We start from the raw sequence: 16,924 nt of genomic DNA, 5'->3' as shown, positions 1-16,924 counted from the left end.
GACAGACATTAAAGAAGTAGATGGCTAGGCAGTGAGATTTAGCAATTATTATAATCTCTATTTTTCAGATGAAGAAACTGAGACTTGGCCTAAGTAAATTGTTCCAGGTCATACACATCTTTGTGGGGTAGATGGACAGATATTTTATTGTACAATCTTGTGAAGGAGAAAAGACCTGCCAAAAATAACCCAGTGACAAGGTTACTGATTAAGAAACAAACATATGATTAAGTGTTAACATGAGAAACATAGAAAATAGCACACTGGAAGTTCAAAGAAAAGTATAAGCTTATAGGTATAAGCTGACACAGGTGAGAAAGTTCTTTCTGAATAATTGGAACTCAATTCAGGCTCTAAAGCAGTGGTTCTAACTTGAGCATGCACCAGAATCATCTGGAGGGTTGGTTGATCCCTCCTCTGGAGTTTTTTATTCAGTAAATCTAGGATGGGTCCTGATAATTTGCATTTATGACAAGTTCTTCCTCCCATTTCTACCTGCTGTACTGCCGCTGCCCATCCCGGGACCATTCTGAGAACCTCTGTTTTAAAGCGGTAGTTTTCAAATAGGGGTAGGGGAAGTTAACACTGTCCCCCAGGGGGACATTTGGCAGTGTCTTCAAACAGTTTTAGTTGTTAAACTGGGTGCTTCTTCTGGTATCCAGTCAGCAGAGGCCAGGGATGCTGATAAACATCCCCCAATGCAAAGGACTGCCTCCACAACAAAGAATTATCTGGCCCCAAACGTCAATGGTGCTGAGATTGAGAAATCTTGCTCTACAGCTCACCCCTGGCTGTCCATTAGAAACACCTGGGAAGACTTTAACTATCCTGATGCCCAGGCTGTACCCCAGATCCATGAAATCAAAATCTCTGGGACTGGGACCTAGGTGACAGTATTCTTAAAGCTCTTCAGCTGATTCTAATGTACAGCCAAGGTGGAAGAGAACTCTTCTAAAGGATGGAAAATATGTCAACAGTTGAAAAGTGTGTTGGTTAATATGTTTGCTCCCAGATTTATTTCCCATTTTTCTTTATCTTACGCAGGTCCCCAGGAAGCTGTGAGGAATGATATTACCCAGGCCCCCTTGCCCTCTGGCTCCTGGGTGTATTCAGCCAACAAGGGGTACCACCTGGACACTGGAGGTGGGAAGAGAGAGCTAGTGGGTTGTTTGTTTTCCCCCCTCCCTCCGTGTGTTGTCACAGTTCTGACAGTAGTTCTGTTCTGCTGTGGCCTCACTCTTTTGGGGTGGCTGCCTTTCCATGGTGTTAGCTCTCAACCTGGTTCTGGCCACCTCTCATCCTCCCTTGTCCCTTCAGGCCTGGGGTAGCAAAGCTTGCTGACGTTGCCAGTTAATGCCGGGGCGCTTCAATATTCATTATCGGTTCCCTCAACTCTGCACACATCTCTGTAGATAATCCCGTCATTAAAAATTCGCTTCAGAATTCCAGGTGAGCGTGCTGTTTCCTGCCAGACGGGGCCGGCTTCACAAGCATACAACCCAGGCAGTCACGTCTGACCCCGCGCTCAGGAAGGCCCCATACCTGGCTTCATGCACTGCTGCATTCTGTCTTGGAATTCCTAATACTTTTGAAGAAGAGGCTCTGCATTTTCTTTTTTTTACTGGGCCTGATGAATTATATATTGATCCTGCTGCCAAGACTCTGGCTGATATACAGTTATTCTTGAGAGGAAGGAAATGACATGAGCAAGACCTGGAGTTAAAAGGGCACTTGCTGTATTTGGGGAACAATAAGATGTGGCCATTTCCAACTTGGCAGGAAAGTATAATCCATCATCACATCTAGAGCAGTCTCCTGGCGATCTGGAAGAAGTTGATGGACTGAGTCTACCGCAAGATAGCATCTCCTGCTGTAGCGTGTGCCCAGTGGGTCTGAGCTTAGGTTGTGGTGAGAGTTTAAGAGTTACTGGTCTTCCACACTCCAGTTCTTGATATGCCTAGAACCTCTTCTGACAGTCACACTCTAGATATGAATGTGTGCACTTTCCAGGAAAAAATATGTTCACATGCATTTAGCTCATTTTATTTTCACAATATGCCATTTAGCACAGTAGTTCTGGAGTAACATAAATTTTAACAAACATTTTTAATTGAAATATACATAGAGAAAAGTACTTAAATCATAAAGCTGTGGCTCAATTAATTTTCACAAAGTGAACACATCTGGTTCTCTGATAAAGAAAGAGCATTATCAGCTGTCCTGAAAGCCCCCTGTGCCAATCTCTTCTCCAAAGGTAACAAGTGACACCACAGGGAAGTGTTGCCTACTTTATGGAAAAAGAATCATACAGTATGTGTTACTTTGGGTTTTGCTTCTTTTACTCAATATCGTTATGTTGACTTACATTGTATGCATCAGTGGTTTCTTTATTCTCTTTGCTGCACAGTAATCCACCGTAAAAATATTTCAGTGTATTTACCCATTCTAGTATTTATGGACATTTGGGTTCTCAGGTTTTTGTACTATGAATAATGTTGCCATGAACTTTCTTGTCATGTCTTTTGGTGCACATGTATGCATTTCTTCGGAGTACGTATTTAGGAGTGCAATTGCTATATTGATATGAGATCTTTCTGCTTTGGTAGACATTGCCAAACAACTTTCCAAAGTGGTTGTATCAGTTTATGTTGCTACCACCAGCGGATGAAACTTCTAGTTGTTTCACATCTTCAGCAAAACTCAATGTCATCTTTTTTCATTTTAATCATTCTGATGGGTTCATAGTGATTTCTCATTGTGACTTTAATCTTATTGTGAATTTGCATTCATTCCCCTGATAACTAATGTGGTCAAGCACCTTTTCATATATTAATTGTCCATTTGAGTATCTTCTTTTGTGCAATGCCTGTTGAAGTTCACACTTATTTTATTAGGTTGATAACTTTTTCCACTTGATTCGTTTTTATATTCTGCATGCAAGTTGTTTGTTGTTTTAATGAATGCAAATATCTTGCCCCCATCTGTGGCCTTTCTCACTCTTTTCATGGTATCTCTTGACAAAAGGAATTCTTAATTTTAGTGTAGTTCAATTTAGGATATTTTCCTTTATGGTTAGTGCTTTTTTGTGTCCTATTTCAGAAACCTTTATCCCAAATCCAGGAAGATGTCTTCTATTCTCCTACATTGCCTTCTAGAAGATTTATTGTTTTACCTTTCATATTTAGATGAATAACCAAAACATATAATTCTGTGAATGGTGAAAGGTCGATGTCTAGGTTTATCTCTTTCCACATGAATAAACAAATGAGCTATGATCTTTTATTTAAAAAACCATCCTTTTCCTATTGTTCTCTAGTGCCACTTTTATAAATCCAGTGTCCAAACATGACTGGTTTTAGTATTATGGTAATTTTGGGCTCATAGATAAGTTGTATAGAATTACTATTAGTTATTTCTTAAAAGTTTGGTAGAATTCACTAGTATTCTGGACCTGAAGTTTGGAGATCCCCACCCCCCCCACCCCCGCCCGCCTTTAGGAAGTTTTCTAACTACACTTTTGATTTCTTTAATAGATATAGTGTTGTTCAGGTTATCTCTGTCTTCTTGAGTGAGCTCTGGTAATTTGTGCCTTTCAAGAATTTGCCTATTTCATGTAACTTGTATTTACTGGCAACTCTTAGTTTTGTTAATCTTTTCTATTGTTTTCCTATTGTCTATTTTATTTATTTGTATTCTAATCTTTATTATTTCCTTCCTTCTACTAAGTTTGGGCTTAGTTTGTTCTTCTTTTTCTAGTTCCTTGAGGTGTAATGTTAGGTTGTCTGTTTGAGATCTCTCTTTTTTCTTGAGGTATGCATTTATTGCTAAAAACTTCCCTCCTAGAGGGAAGTTTCTTGCATTCTATAATTTTGGAATGTTGTTTCCATTTTCATTTGTCTCAAGATATTTTTTAAATTTCCTTTATGATCTCTTCTTTGATCCATTGGTTGTTAAGGAGAGTATTGTTTAATTTCCATGTTTTTGTGAATTTTCCAGCTTTCCTCTTGTTATAGTTTCTAGTTTCATACCATTGTGGTTGGAAAAAAATACTCGATATAATTTCTATCTTTTGAGTTTGTTGAGACTTGTTTTGTGGTCTAACATATAATCTATCCTACAAAATATTTCATGTGCCCTTGAGAAGAACATGTATTCAGCTGTTGTTGGTTGGTCAACAGTGTTGTTCAAATGTGCTATTTCCTTATTGAGTCTCTGTCTGGATGGTCTATCCATTGTTGAGAGTGGAGAATTAAAGTCCTCAACGATTATTATATTGCCATTTATTTCTCCTTTTAGTTCTGTTAGTATTTGCTCTATGTATTTAGGTGCTCCAATGTCAGATGCATAAATATTTGCAATTGTTGTATCTTCTTAATGAATATACCTCTTTAACATTGTTTAATAACCCTCTTTGTCTCTTTGACCATTTTTAACTTAAACACTATTTTGTCTGATGTAAGTACTATAGTTACCCTGCTCTCTTTTGGCTACTATTTGCTTAAAATAGTTTTTTTCATCCCTTCACTCTCAGTCTACATGTGTCCTTAAAGCTAAAGTGAGTCTCTTGTAAACAGCATATAGATGGGTTTTGTTTTTTCTCCACTCAGCCATTTTATGTCTTTTGATTGGAGAATTTAATCCATTTAATCCAAGTAATTATTGACAAGTAAGGACTTACTATTGCCATTTTGTTAATTGTTTTCTGATTGTTTTGTAGACTCTCTGTTTCTTGCTTCCTCTCTTATTGTCTTCCTTTGTGATTTGATGACTTTTTGTGGTGGCATGCTTTGACTCCTTTACTTTTGTGTATTTACTACAGTTATTTCCTTTGTGGTTACAATAAGATTTACATAAAATGTCGTATATTTATAACATCTTATTTTAAGCTGATAACAACTGGCCCCTGGTAACTACTATTCTACTTTCTGTCTCAATAAATTTGACTACTCTGGGTATCTCATATAAGTGGAATCATACAGTATTTGTCCTTTTGTGTCTGGTTTATCTCACCAGCACATCTTCAATCTTTATCTATGTTGTTGCATGTGTCAGAATTTAATTCCTTTTAAAGGCTGAATAATATTCTATTGCACGTGTATATCGTATTTTGTTTATCCTTTCATCTGTCTATGAAAGGCATTTGGGTTGTTTCTACCTTTTAGCTATTGTGAATGATGCTACTACACACATTGGTGTAAAAATATCTGTTCACGTCCCCACTTTCAATATTCTGTGTATATACCTAGAAGTGGAATTGATGGATCATATGGTAATTCTATATTTTTTTCTGAAAAATCAAACATACTATTTTCCACAGAAGATGCACCATTTCACATTCCCACAAGCGATGCACAAGGGTTCCAATTTCTCCACATCCTAGCCAACACTTGTTGGTTTTGGGTTGTTCGTTTGTTTGTTTATTATAATAGCCATCCTAATGGGTGTGAAGTGGTGTCTCACTTTGGTTTTGATTTGCATTTCCCTAATGATTAGTGACGTTGAGCATGTTTTCACATGCTAATTGGCCATTTATATTTCTTCTTTGGAGAAATGTCTATTCAAGTCCTTTGCCTATTTTTGAATTGAGTTCTTTACTTTTTTTGTTGTCTAGAGGAAATTTATTTTTTACAAGACATACAGATAAATATTGACAGGATATAATATTTCCTGGTACAATATTGCCCCAAAAAGTTTTTGAAATAATTAGCAGTATATATGTATCACAAAGAACTTTTATCTAGAATATATAAAGAACTCCTACGACTCAAAAAGAAGACAAACAGCCCAATTTGAAAAGGGTAATAGATTTAAACAGACACTTCACAAAAGAATATATACAAATGGCCTATATGCACATGAAAAGATGCTCAACATCACTAGGCATCAGGGAAATGCAAATTAAAATCACAAGATACCATTACACACCAGTAGAATGGCTAATATTAAAAAATAATAATAATACTAAAAGTTAGTGAGGATGTGAAGCAACTAGAACTCATATATACTTTTAATGGGAGTATAAAATGGTGCAACTAATTTGGAAAAACATTTTGGCAGTTCCTTAAAAAGTAGAACATATATTTATCATACACCCCGTCAATTTCACACCTAGGTAATTACCCAAGAGAAATGAAACATATGTCCATACACAGATCTGTGCATAAATGTTCATAGCAGCTTTAATCATAATAGCCAAAAGGTAGAAACAACCAAAATGCACATGGACAAATTGTGATATAGTCATAAAGTGGAACATATTCAGCAGTAAAGGGAGCAAACTACATGTTGCTAATACAAGCAACATGAATGAATCTCAAAAATATGATGCTGTGTGAAAGAAGTCAGACACAGAAGAGTTCATATTATATAATTGAATTTATATCAAATTCTAGAACAGGCAAAACTAATTTATTATGGTATAAAGTCAATCTGCGGTTGCCAAGGACCTTTAAGGGAGGGAATGGATGGTAAAGAGAAACAAAGGAAATTTTGGGGGTGATATGAATATTCTATATCTTGACTAGAGATGGTGGTTCCACAGATGTATATATTTGTCAAAACTCATCTAAATGTATATTTAAATTGGTACATTTCATGATATGTAAATGATACCTCAATAAAGTCTTTTTGCAATGTAATTTCTCTTAGTAACTAAGAAACTATGACAATAATCTAAGTTTTCAAACCACCATGATATACTTAGGTCTGACCTAAGTATGACAAATTAACACCTTACAGTGAGGAAGGCGTTTTGGTACCTAGCTTCCTTTATTCATAAACTGAAATAATTTCCCACAATACCATTAGCAAAATAATTAATTTGCTCTTTCTCTTTCAGATTTTCTGAATATGCCACTACATTTCAAACAAAAAGACTGAAGAATAGAATAATATAAATTTTAAATGTTTGGGTTACCAGACATCAAAACTTATCTTATAACATTACTTATAATATTCCCTAAGTAAATGGAATAAAGAATTTCAAAATTACTTCCTTTATATTTCAAATATACTCTGTTATGTTGAATGGGCCTTTAAACATAAAACCAAGCAAATGGGAAGTTCCAAGGATGTCAGTCATTCTGTATCTGCTACTGAGTTGTTATACAAAATTGCCTACAACATTTTTCATTTCAAAGCTAATGAAATTGTATACATTCTATTTGCAGTTTTGCATGGGTAAAATATATAAGCCCCATGAGGAGTTTTTTTTAATTATAAAGAATTCATGGAAAAATAATTATTAAAAATAACATATGACATTTCAATACTACAGAAGAAAAAGGACAACCCAACAGTAAAAATGTATTTCTGTTTTCTAACGGTTAGCCTCAAAAGATAAGGAAGATATTGTTACCATCTTATGAAAATAAATCTTATCATTGCTTTGGACATATCCTGAGTAGAATGCTGTATCTGATGGTATCAACTTCTAGGGTCTGAGAGTTTAACACCAAGAAAATGTTCTTGTTTCCTTGTATTTTCATGACAAAATAACATTCTTGCTAAATGGATTAGATTAAAAGAAGCGGGGGAGAAGTAAAGAGAGGGGAGAAAAACCTTACCCAGAATGTCAGGTTTCAGGAGTATGTCCAAGTGACCTGAATCCGTACATTTATCTGCCAAGATGTGACTTCCACAGTTTCTGCAGAGAGCTGTAAAGTAATTACACAAATTGCACTCAGTCATTTTACTGAGATAAATTCAACCCCTAAAACTAAGAAGGACTGCCAATTTGATCAGAAATCTGTGATTTTTAAGATTTTTTAATTTTTCTCTTCTTCAAGTTATACTATGGGATCTGTTGACAAACCAACTCTTCTATCCATCCGGAGGAATGTTATCTCTAAGTCTTTTGAATTATCTGGTTTTGAATTATATATAATCAGGAAACTCTGGGCTTGTCTTCCCTCAAAGCTCTTCCACTGCAATAGCATGATTTACTGGAAAGTTATTTACCATATTCCACATCTTCAAAGACCAGATCCCCTTTATTTCTCTACCACAAAGTGCTCCTTAGAAATTTTCATTACAGCAATATGAATTAATGCCAGTTGTTACCCCAGGAGAGATCAAACTGAAACCTCCACAGAAGTCCAATTAACAGGAATCTCACAGGAAGCAATAGATACTGTGATGTGCTCTTCAGTGACTAATGGACTATGCTCTCTGTTAAAAAAGGGAAAAAAAGGTAGCAAAATTGAGCAAGCCCCCAGGGCATAAAACAAACTGAAAAAATAAATACAAGGAGAATAAATAACAAACTTTAGAATATATAGTCAATAAGGGTAGGTGAATATGGCGGCATTTTGAGATAAAACTGCATTTTCAACTATTTTTAAAATGTTTCCCATTTGGTAGAACCCCAAATGGGCTTTGCCAAGCACTTTTTCTTCTTCATTTTTAAGTACGTATGTATTTCAAGGAAAATTTAATCCATATGTTCCTCCCTCATTTACACAATTTATCAAAATGTTGCTTTGAATGAGCCATTTAATGTCTAAGAAAACCGAAGAACACTGCTTTTTTTCCCCCAACAAATTTCTAGGGTTTTTTTCTTCCTGAATTAGATATGTGTTTGGGGCTACATAGAAAGCTAATTGAAAAATATTCAATTCTGTTTTAAAATTCAGAATCAAACAAAGTCTGATAAAATTCAAAATAGAAAAGCAACATTCCCCTACAGTACTAGATTTTCAAGTTTCTAAAGCCTTTTATTCACATGATTCCTATCAATCAAAGAATGTTAGAATTAAAAGATACCTTAGAAATGTTGTTTCTTCTCTCACTTTAAAAACTAGGAAACTGAGTCCCAGAGAAGTTGAAGAATCTGCCAAAATCACAAAACTAATTAGTGGCAGAGCCAAGACATGTGTCTTCCCATTAGTGACTTCTTTGGTTTTTCTGGTTTTAATTAGGATTTTATTTATAACATATAGAAGTGTCGGCATAATACTAGATTATAAAAAACAGTGGAGTTTATTTCTGCATGAAATGTGCCTGCCTGCTTCCAACAGACCAACCCCTGGGCAACAGCTAGGCGAGGAATCAAAAGTTCAACTGCCGGTATTGCCATAGTAAATTGTATCTATCCTTTACCATCCCCACAAGGGTAAGTGACAGACCTGTTTAAAATAAAGTCCAGGTACACTCTCAACTCTTACCAGTAAGATGCTACAGGAAAACAAGCTGATTACGCTTTAACTCATAAGGATATTTCTTTGTCTCCTTATTCTCCTATTCCTTCCTCCTCCTCCCCCAAGGGGATCAATCATTCTGGAGATGGGCATACCATGAAGTCTGGAGGGTCTCAGTGGAGACATCAGTCCACGAGATAGGATTAGGGTACTTTTTTTTTTTTTTACTCATAGAAGTCTCTTTATTGATAGCTCTCTTGGATGTAAACCCACTTCCCATATCATATTACACCCAGGTCAGTTCTACAAGCTTTTTTTTTTTTTTTTTACCCCAGTTTCTTTAGACAAGGAAAAAGTACAGATGAATAAAAAAACTGCGATCCCCAGGGAAATAAGAGAACAGAAGATCATTGGGTCTTCCAGCTGTCATGTCAGGAGGCAGTCATAAGCTACAGACCACAAATCACAATCAAAGAACTTCGTAAGATTCTGTAACCTTGTAACTTATCAGTGTTCATGTTGTGTTACTCTCTCTTTGTTTTGTAGCAGTCATTCCCAGCAAAACACTATTTGTTTTAATGTGATGAGAGGGGGCATATACATCTGTGTGTATTTTGGGAGTAACAAAGAAAAACTGAGAGACCTTTTTTTAAAATTAATTTAATTAATTAGGTTTTGGCTACGTTGGGTCTTTGTTGATGTGCGCGGGCTTTCTCTAGTTGCGGCGAGCGGGGACTACTCTTGGTTGCGGTGCGCGGGCTTCTCATTTTGGTGGCTTCTCTTGTTGCGGAGCACCGGCTCTAGGTGTGCGGGCTTCAGTAGTTGTGGCTCACAGCCTCTAGAGCACAGGCTCAGTAGTTGTGGCACACAGGCTTAGTCGCTCCATGGCATGTGGGATCTTCCCGGACCAGGGCTCGAACCCGTGTCCCCTGCATTGGCAGGCGGATTCTTAACCACTGTGCCACCAGGGAAGTCCCTGAGAGACCTTTTTTGGAGGGAGAAAGTAAAATCATATAGTACAGAACAGCTCAACCACTTACTAATTGTTTAACCTTGGGAACATTACTTAACCTCTCTTTGTTTCAGTTTCCTGATCTATAAAATGGAAATAATAACAGGATCTACTTCATAAGGATTAGTGAAATAATACATGTAAAGCACTTAGGACAGTGTCTGCATATAACAAGACCTCAATAAAAATAATTGTGGTTGCACTATCATTTTTTTACACTGAACTAGGAAAACAGGCTGAATTCCTAGGACTTGGGACAAACAGAAAAAGAAAACACAGGAAGATTATTTAGGGCTAATAAGGAGCTCTGAGTCTAAGCAATCAAAAAGCTGTTATAGATGACTGAACGGGGATTCTAAACCCAACTATAAACTAAAAATGAAAAACAAGGACTCAATTGGTATCACTATAACAAGTGCTCATATCATTGGTACAGGTGACATTTGAAAGATTGTAACCCTACCTTCTTATATACTGACCTCCAGCTGTCAAAAACAACAGTGTATTCAAAGATTGGACAGCCATTGGAACCCAATGCAAAATACTTACAAGTCTCCCCAGATCTCTTGGTTTGAGAAATGGTTACTTTGGCAATGACCTTAGGCATAATAGCTTTGGGGCTTAATTGAGTTAGATTTCTGAGTTGCTTTTTCTTGGTGAAGTTTTTCTTTTTGATTGAATGTAATTTGATTGGTTATATCAGATGGCAAACAGATTGGAAAGCACACTGGCTTGAGAAGTGGGGTGATGTGATTGCAGTCTTGGTTTTGCCTTAAGTGTCATTCTGAAGACAACATTCTTTTTCTAGGGGGTTGTTGTCTAGGTAAAAACGGGGTTGGATTTGGTGATCATAAATGTCCCTACCACTCTAATATTTTGTGAACCCATAGTGGTATAATTATAAAATAGTGAGATTGATTTTCCTGGCCGTGATCACCCTATCATCAGAACTGATTTATATAGCACCTTTCTTTGAAAGTTCTAGGCATTCTATTCAGAACAACTGAGAAAATAGAGAGGAATGTGGTGAATACAATATGCTTTTGAGTCGGATCTGGGCTCAAATTTGGACTCTTTCACTCTATCAGTGGCTCAGTATTGAGCAAATTAATTTCTCTGAGTCTCACTTTGCTCAGTCATGAAATATGGCTCACATTACCTATTTCATAGGGTTGTCAAAAGATTAAATGAGAAAACATAAGTCATATGACTGCCTCCTAATAGGTGTTCAATAGAAGGGAAATATTATTATAGTAGCAGGAAAGGAAATAATGGATACAAGCATCCGAAAGAAAGTCTTGCAGCTAAGGGAGTGTCAGATGGCATAATAATGCTCCCCAAACCCAAAAGATTGTTGTCATTTTTTATCATGTGCTACAATATTATCAGTGGAGACCCCAGAGGAAGCAATGTGAGAATGTTTGTTGAATGAATTAATGAAGTCATTCCCCTCAGCCAGGATTCTTGGCCTTTGCTGAATACTTTCACAATTTGTAAGAGAATTATATCACACACTTGCCCATTGAATTCATAGTACTAGACATTTTGGGCCTAACTGACATAAATATATACTGTATAGATGAGTAAGTGAAATGTTTCATATTTAAATGATAACAAATATTATTTGATAAAAAATATTATTATTTAAGTTAGCTCCTGATTGATAGGTCTGAAATGGCTAAAAAAAATTAACTTTTCATAAATAGGAGGGGGTACATGAGAATACGACCGAAGAGGCTAACTCTAGGCTATGCAGAACAATAGTGAACAAATGTCCTCTAATCAAAAGGGCTTTAGAGGGCTTCCCTGGTGGTGCAGTGGTTAAGAATCCACCTGCCAATGCAGGGGACACGGGTTCGAGCCCTGGTCCGCGAAGATCCCACATGCCGCGGAGCAACTAAGCCCGTGCGCCACAACTACTGAAGCGTTCGCGCCTAGAGCCGGTGCTCCGCAACAAGAGAAGCCACCACAGTGAGAAGTCTGCATACCATAACGAAGAGTAGCCCCTGCTCTCCGCAACTAGAGAAAGCCCACGCACGGCAACGAAGATCCAACGCAGCCAAAAATAAATAAATTAATTAAAAAAAAAACGAAAACTATTTTTTAAAGAAAGGGAGGGCGGGGCTTTAGAGATGGAACTTCCCCCCTTTGATAGAAGGAAATATTAACGATGCAAACTGGGTAGTATCTTCAGGCTTGGCCAAGGGCTATCGTGAAAGCAAGGATACACTTGGCCTGAAGAAATGGGGTCTGGCTGCTGAGATCTACCTTCAGAGATAAGAGGCAAGGCAGGACCACTGCAGTCAAGCTTTCAGTTGACAAAGTCAGGAACCAAGAGACCAGGGATTATTCTGTCAGCTCTGAGACTTCCCCATGGTTAATATTTTTGTTGCCCTAGTCAGTTTCTCATGATGACTACCAATAAAATCTCTAAAATAATCTTTAAAAATAATGTGCATTCTGGAGTAGTGATGGGAAATCGCTTTGCATTCTGCAGCCAGACTTGAATGTAGGGAAAAAATATCACAAAGGATGGAGGGAAGCAACTGCGGAAGAATATGGGAAGCTGGCTGAGTCCCAGAGGCCTCTGCAAGGAAGAAAGGAGAAGATCTGGGCCAGAGCAGGGATTCTGGGAATCCCAGATACAGTGTAGAATCAAGCAAGGAAACCGCTGTCTCTCAGTTTCAATCAATTCAAATTTTTTGTTTTTTTTCTCCAAGCTTACGATCTACTTCAAAATCTGTATTATAGTAGGTAATAATTATTGCTTATAACTTTTTTACAGTGCTTTCTGAAAATTTATTTTCTGGGTTTGGGAAATGCTGAAAAGTCCAGCTCACTAAGAAATAAATTCAACCTGTTTACGTAACCAAACTTCCTGAACGGTCAATATAGGAATTTATCTCCAAGTCAAGAATGAACAGAGCATTGTCTTACCAAATGTCATCATTTTCTGCCTTTGAGAAGGAACTAGAAAGACTTGTGTCAAACCAATTCAGAGCAGTTTAGGTAGGTCTTCAGCTGAAACCTGGGAATCAAAGCAGAAGAGAAGAAAAAGTGGTGTGAGGGGGAAGCTAATTTTCAAAGGTCTCCCTGTGCCCCATGGCCACTCCCTTCTCTTCTAGGACCTTTCCGCCTCTCTTCATTTCAGTTTTGAGTTAGGAATACTGGAACTGATCACTTTTCAGCCTCAATAAGTCCTTGCTAATTATTTTAACATTTCAGGTTCAGGAAACCCAAACCCAGTGTTCGTTAAGTGCTCCTTGCCTTGATTTGTATGCCCTCTTATATTTCAAGGGAAGTTGGGTCCATGTGTTTCTGATTCGTTTTTACTTAACTCATCAAGACATTGTTTCATGAAGGCCATTTGATGTCCAAAGATTCTTCTGAACCTTTTGTTCGTTAAACCATAAAGCCAGTGAAGTCATATGCGGCTTATGACAAAAGAACAGAATTAGGAGACCCAGGAACTAAAGAGTCTACCTTTGTCCCTGCCGTGGTTTCATACAATGATGAATCGCTTTTCTAGATATCTGTGTAATCTGGGTAGAGATAGCAGTGTTTTATGCAAGGTTTAGAGAATTTTATAATAAAATAGAATTCTGGGGAGACTTTGTTAAGAGAAAGCTATGTTATAAACCCATACCAAAATAGCTCTAGAGTCGAAAGAATAAGGTTTTGCCTGGTTTTGAGGCTGTTATAGTAGTTTTCCTGGCCAAGTACCACAACTCAAAATTAAAATTTCAAATGGTGACTAGACAACACATAATGTTTCCACCGGAAAGCATAACCCTTACATGGATTTATACACTGGGAGAGTACTATATTTCCTACTGGTTTCCTTTTTGAGCTAACAATCTTACCCCAAATCTGATTAACAGTTTGCATAAAGATAAGGGGTAGATGTTTGCCATGGAGAGAACTTTCTGTTTTTGACTCCAAGGCAGAGATTCTCCTAATATTTTATTTTGGAGCACGGAATACTGAAGTCCAAATTCCTCTAAATGAAGTGGCAACAAATTTAGCAGGTATCAACAATGAAAAACAATTTTTTAAAATTTATTTGTTCTAGCTTTCCACTAAGTTCATTATCCTGCAGTCACTTGCTCTTCTCTGGGTTATCACCCTGATAGTTTGTCACACCTCCAGAGGGCATAATAGGATACAAAAATCAGTTCTGACTGGGGTCAACAGCAGAAATCAAGGGAGTTCTAATCAAAATGACGAGGAAGGTGAGAAAACATGTTCAGGCAAGCTAACAGCGTCTGCCTCTCTGGCTTTTTGCATTAGTAAGGCATCTAGAAGAGAAGAGAGTGGCCATGGGCTGATGGAGACCTTTGAAATTAGCTTTTTTACACCAACCATTTGTTTCCCAAGCTCACACACTTTGTATTTATTTATTTACTTACTTATTTATTTTTACTTGATCACTTGATCTCCAAGGTATGACCTGGTATCAGGCAAAGGGCCCAGTCAAATATGCATAATCACCACCCAGAACAGACTGGGACACACAGGCAGAGAGTCAGTAGACATGTAGCCCCTTTTCTCAGCATCCCATGAAGAGGGGTGGTTGGACTGCATACAGCCAGATACACCATGGATGTGCTGGAGGAGTGAGACCCAGCCCCTTTTCTGTTCTTTTCCTGCGGTTCTCATGAAAGCAGCTTGTGATAAAGAGGGGCGAGGCAGGAGGGCAAAACAACCTAAATTTTGTTACCAGGGGCTCAGGGGAAGTACATACCAGTGCTGGGTATAGCAGCTTCCTGGCACCAATATCCCTTGGAAACTTTATAGCAAGTTGAGACCAGTCACTGACTCTCCTGCTGAGGCGATAGATAGTAACTGATCCCAGCTGACTCCTGCCAGGCAATCTAGAGAGATTCTATGGACAAGCCTTTTTGTCTCTCCACAATTGGCAAGCTGTTGAGATCCATTTAGGAAAGTACCTACTACTTGCCCAGGGAGTGTGATAAGGAAATCAGGAAAGACACAGCATCTGTACTTAATCCATGGCAAAAACAAAAACAAACAAAAAACAAACTTAAGGGCCAGCCTTCTAAGAGTTCACGGCCTAGCAAATGATGTCTGAAGACAAATAATGACCACACAGCATGGAAAACGATCTTGTAGAGGTTATGAGCAGCAGCAATGTCACAAATGAGGTAGTGATCAACTCTGGTGGCAGGAGGAAGGGCTCTTGGGAAACTTCCCCAGGAGTATATGCTCATGAAGGCGGCAGTCTGTGGGTACAGGTTGAGGGAAGGGCATTCCAGGCAGAGGGAAACACAATGCAATTATGCAGGAACCCTAATTATAACCAAGCCGAAGAAAGTTTGAAAGAAATAGACACCCCCTTGCTGCCCCATTTTACATATTCTGGAAGAGTCAAATCATAAGAAGCTAAAGTCTAACAAGTGTATTAGCAGTTTCCCCAAATTCCACAAACAACTAAGCAATGCCAGGTCCATTTCAAAAGTGAAAATTCCGTTAGAACCCTCTGAAGTCAGAAGCTGCCCTTCAGATGTCTGCTGTCCCCATCTCCCAGCTGGTCAAGGTCCTTTTCCAGTTGGTCACTGAGTTGGGGCAATATTAGCTAAACTGCCCTGGCTAGTTGGCTTTTCTGTCTCTTTTGGCCAGGAGTTATTTCTGTCCCACAGAGAGTACCCAACAAACCAAGCACCTTACATATCTTAAAAGGAATGTAGAACTCACTTCTGGTCAGGCCAAAGAACACAGCTCCTGTAACAAAACACAAAGCTCTGAAAATAAGAGATTCCTTCTTTTTAAGATTTATTGTATTTGTTTATAATTGTTCCTGCTTCAGAATCTCAGGGGCTTAACACTGGTGGGGTCACCAGTGTCCTCTCCCAGATCCACACCCTCCAATGTTCTAGTTCACAGGAAAGGGGACATACTATCTTCTTTAAAGGCTTACATGGCTTTGCCCTAAAAAATTACATTCTGTCTGTATCAGGGATGCCAGGGCATGTTAATCACCTGCTAATCGACTTCCATTGTCACTTGGTAGCCCCTTTCCCTCTCTGTCTCCCTTTCTCCCCAGGCAGGCAGTGAACAAAGTGACATTCTTGGTAGCTCTGAAAGGCTTCGAGTTCTTTTTTTTTTGTCTGCATTTGGGTCTTCATTGCTGTGCGTGGGCTTTCTCTAGTTGCGGCGAGCAGGGGCTACTCTTCGTTGCGGTGCGCAGGCTTCTCATGGTGGCTTCTCTTGTTGCGGAGCACGGGCTCTAGGCACACGGGCTTCAGTAGTTGTGGCACACGGGCTTAGTTGCTCGACGGCATGTGGGAACTCCTGGGACCAGGGATCAAACCCATGTCCCCTGCATTGGCAGGCAGATTCTTAATCACTGCACCACCAGGGAAGTCCCAGCTTCAAGTTCTGAACTTCTATATTTGTAACTCTCAAGCTGGCGTGACAGGGCCCTTGCTTTAGCTATTCAGGGATAAATACGAGAAATGGGAATAAGATTTAGAAGCACATAAATTTATTACATGCAAATCTTAGCATGTTTTGAAAAGCATGATGCACTTAAATGGGTGAATCTGGCTGAGATGATAATTTAGCTAGAGGGTATATTTGTTACCCACTGTGTAGAGCAAATCCCCCCAAAACTTACTGGTGTAAAATAATAATAATCACCTATTATCTTTCATGCTTCTGTGACTGAGGAATTTGGGAGTGGCTCAGTTGGGCAGCTTTGGGTCTCATAAGGTTACAGGTAAATGGTGTCGGGGACTGGAGTGATTTTGAAGGC

General features: G+C 38.4%; 1 long non-coding RNA gene across 1 annotated transcript in view; it reads right to left on the bottom strand.

Moving 5' to 3' along the window:
- LOC309631241 overlaps nucleotides 1-16,198 on the bottom strand; it is a 94,770-nt gene extending 78,572 nt beyond the window's left edge. Inside the window, exons 1-5 of the long non-coding RNA XR_014246140.1 lie at nucleotides 16,150-16,198; nucleotides 13,087-13,177; nucleotides 8,764-8,830; nucleotides 8,085-8,169; nucleotides 7,566-7,655 (exon numbers count right to left, since the gene is read on the bottom strand). This is a non-coding gene — a long non-coding RNA (uncharacterized lncRNA). The remainder of the gene's footprint in view (nucleotides 1-7,565; nucleotides 7,656-8,084; nucleotides 8,170-8,763; nucleotides 8,831-13,086; nucleotides 13,178-16,149) is intronic.
- Between the last annotated feature and the right edge of the window lie 726 nt (nucleotides 16,199-16,924).

This window comes from Balaenoptera borealis, assembly GCF_965194805.1.
Source record: "Balaenoptera borealis genome assembly, chromosome: 6".
NCBI lineage: Eukaryota > Metazoa > Chordata > Mammalia > Artiodactyla > Balaenopteridae > Balaenoptera > Balaenoptera borealis.
This window is presented reverse-complemented; position numbering and strand designations above follow the sequence as displayed.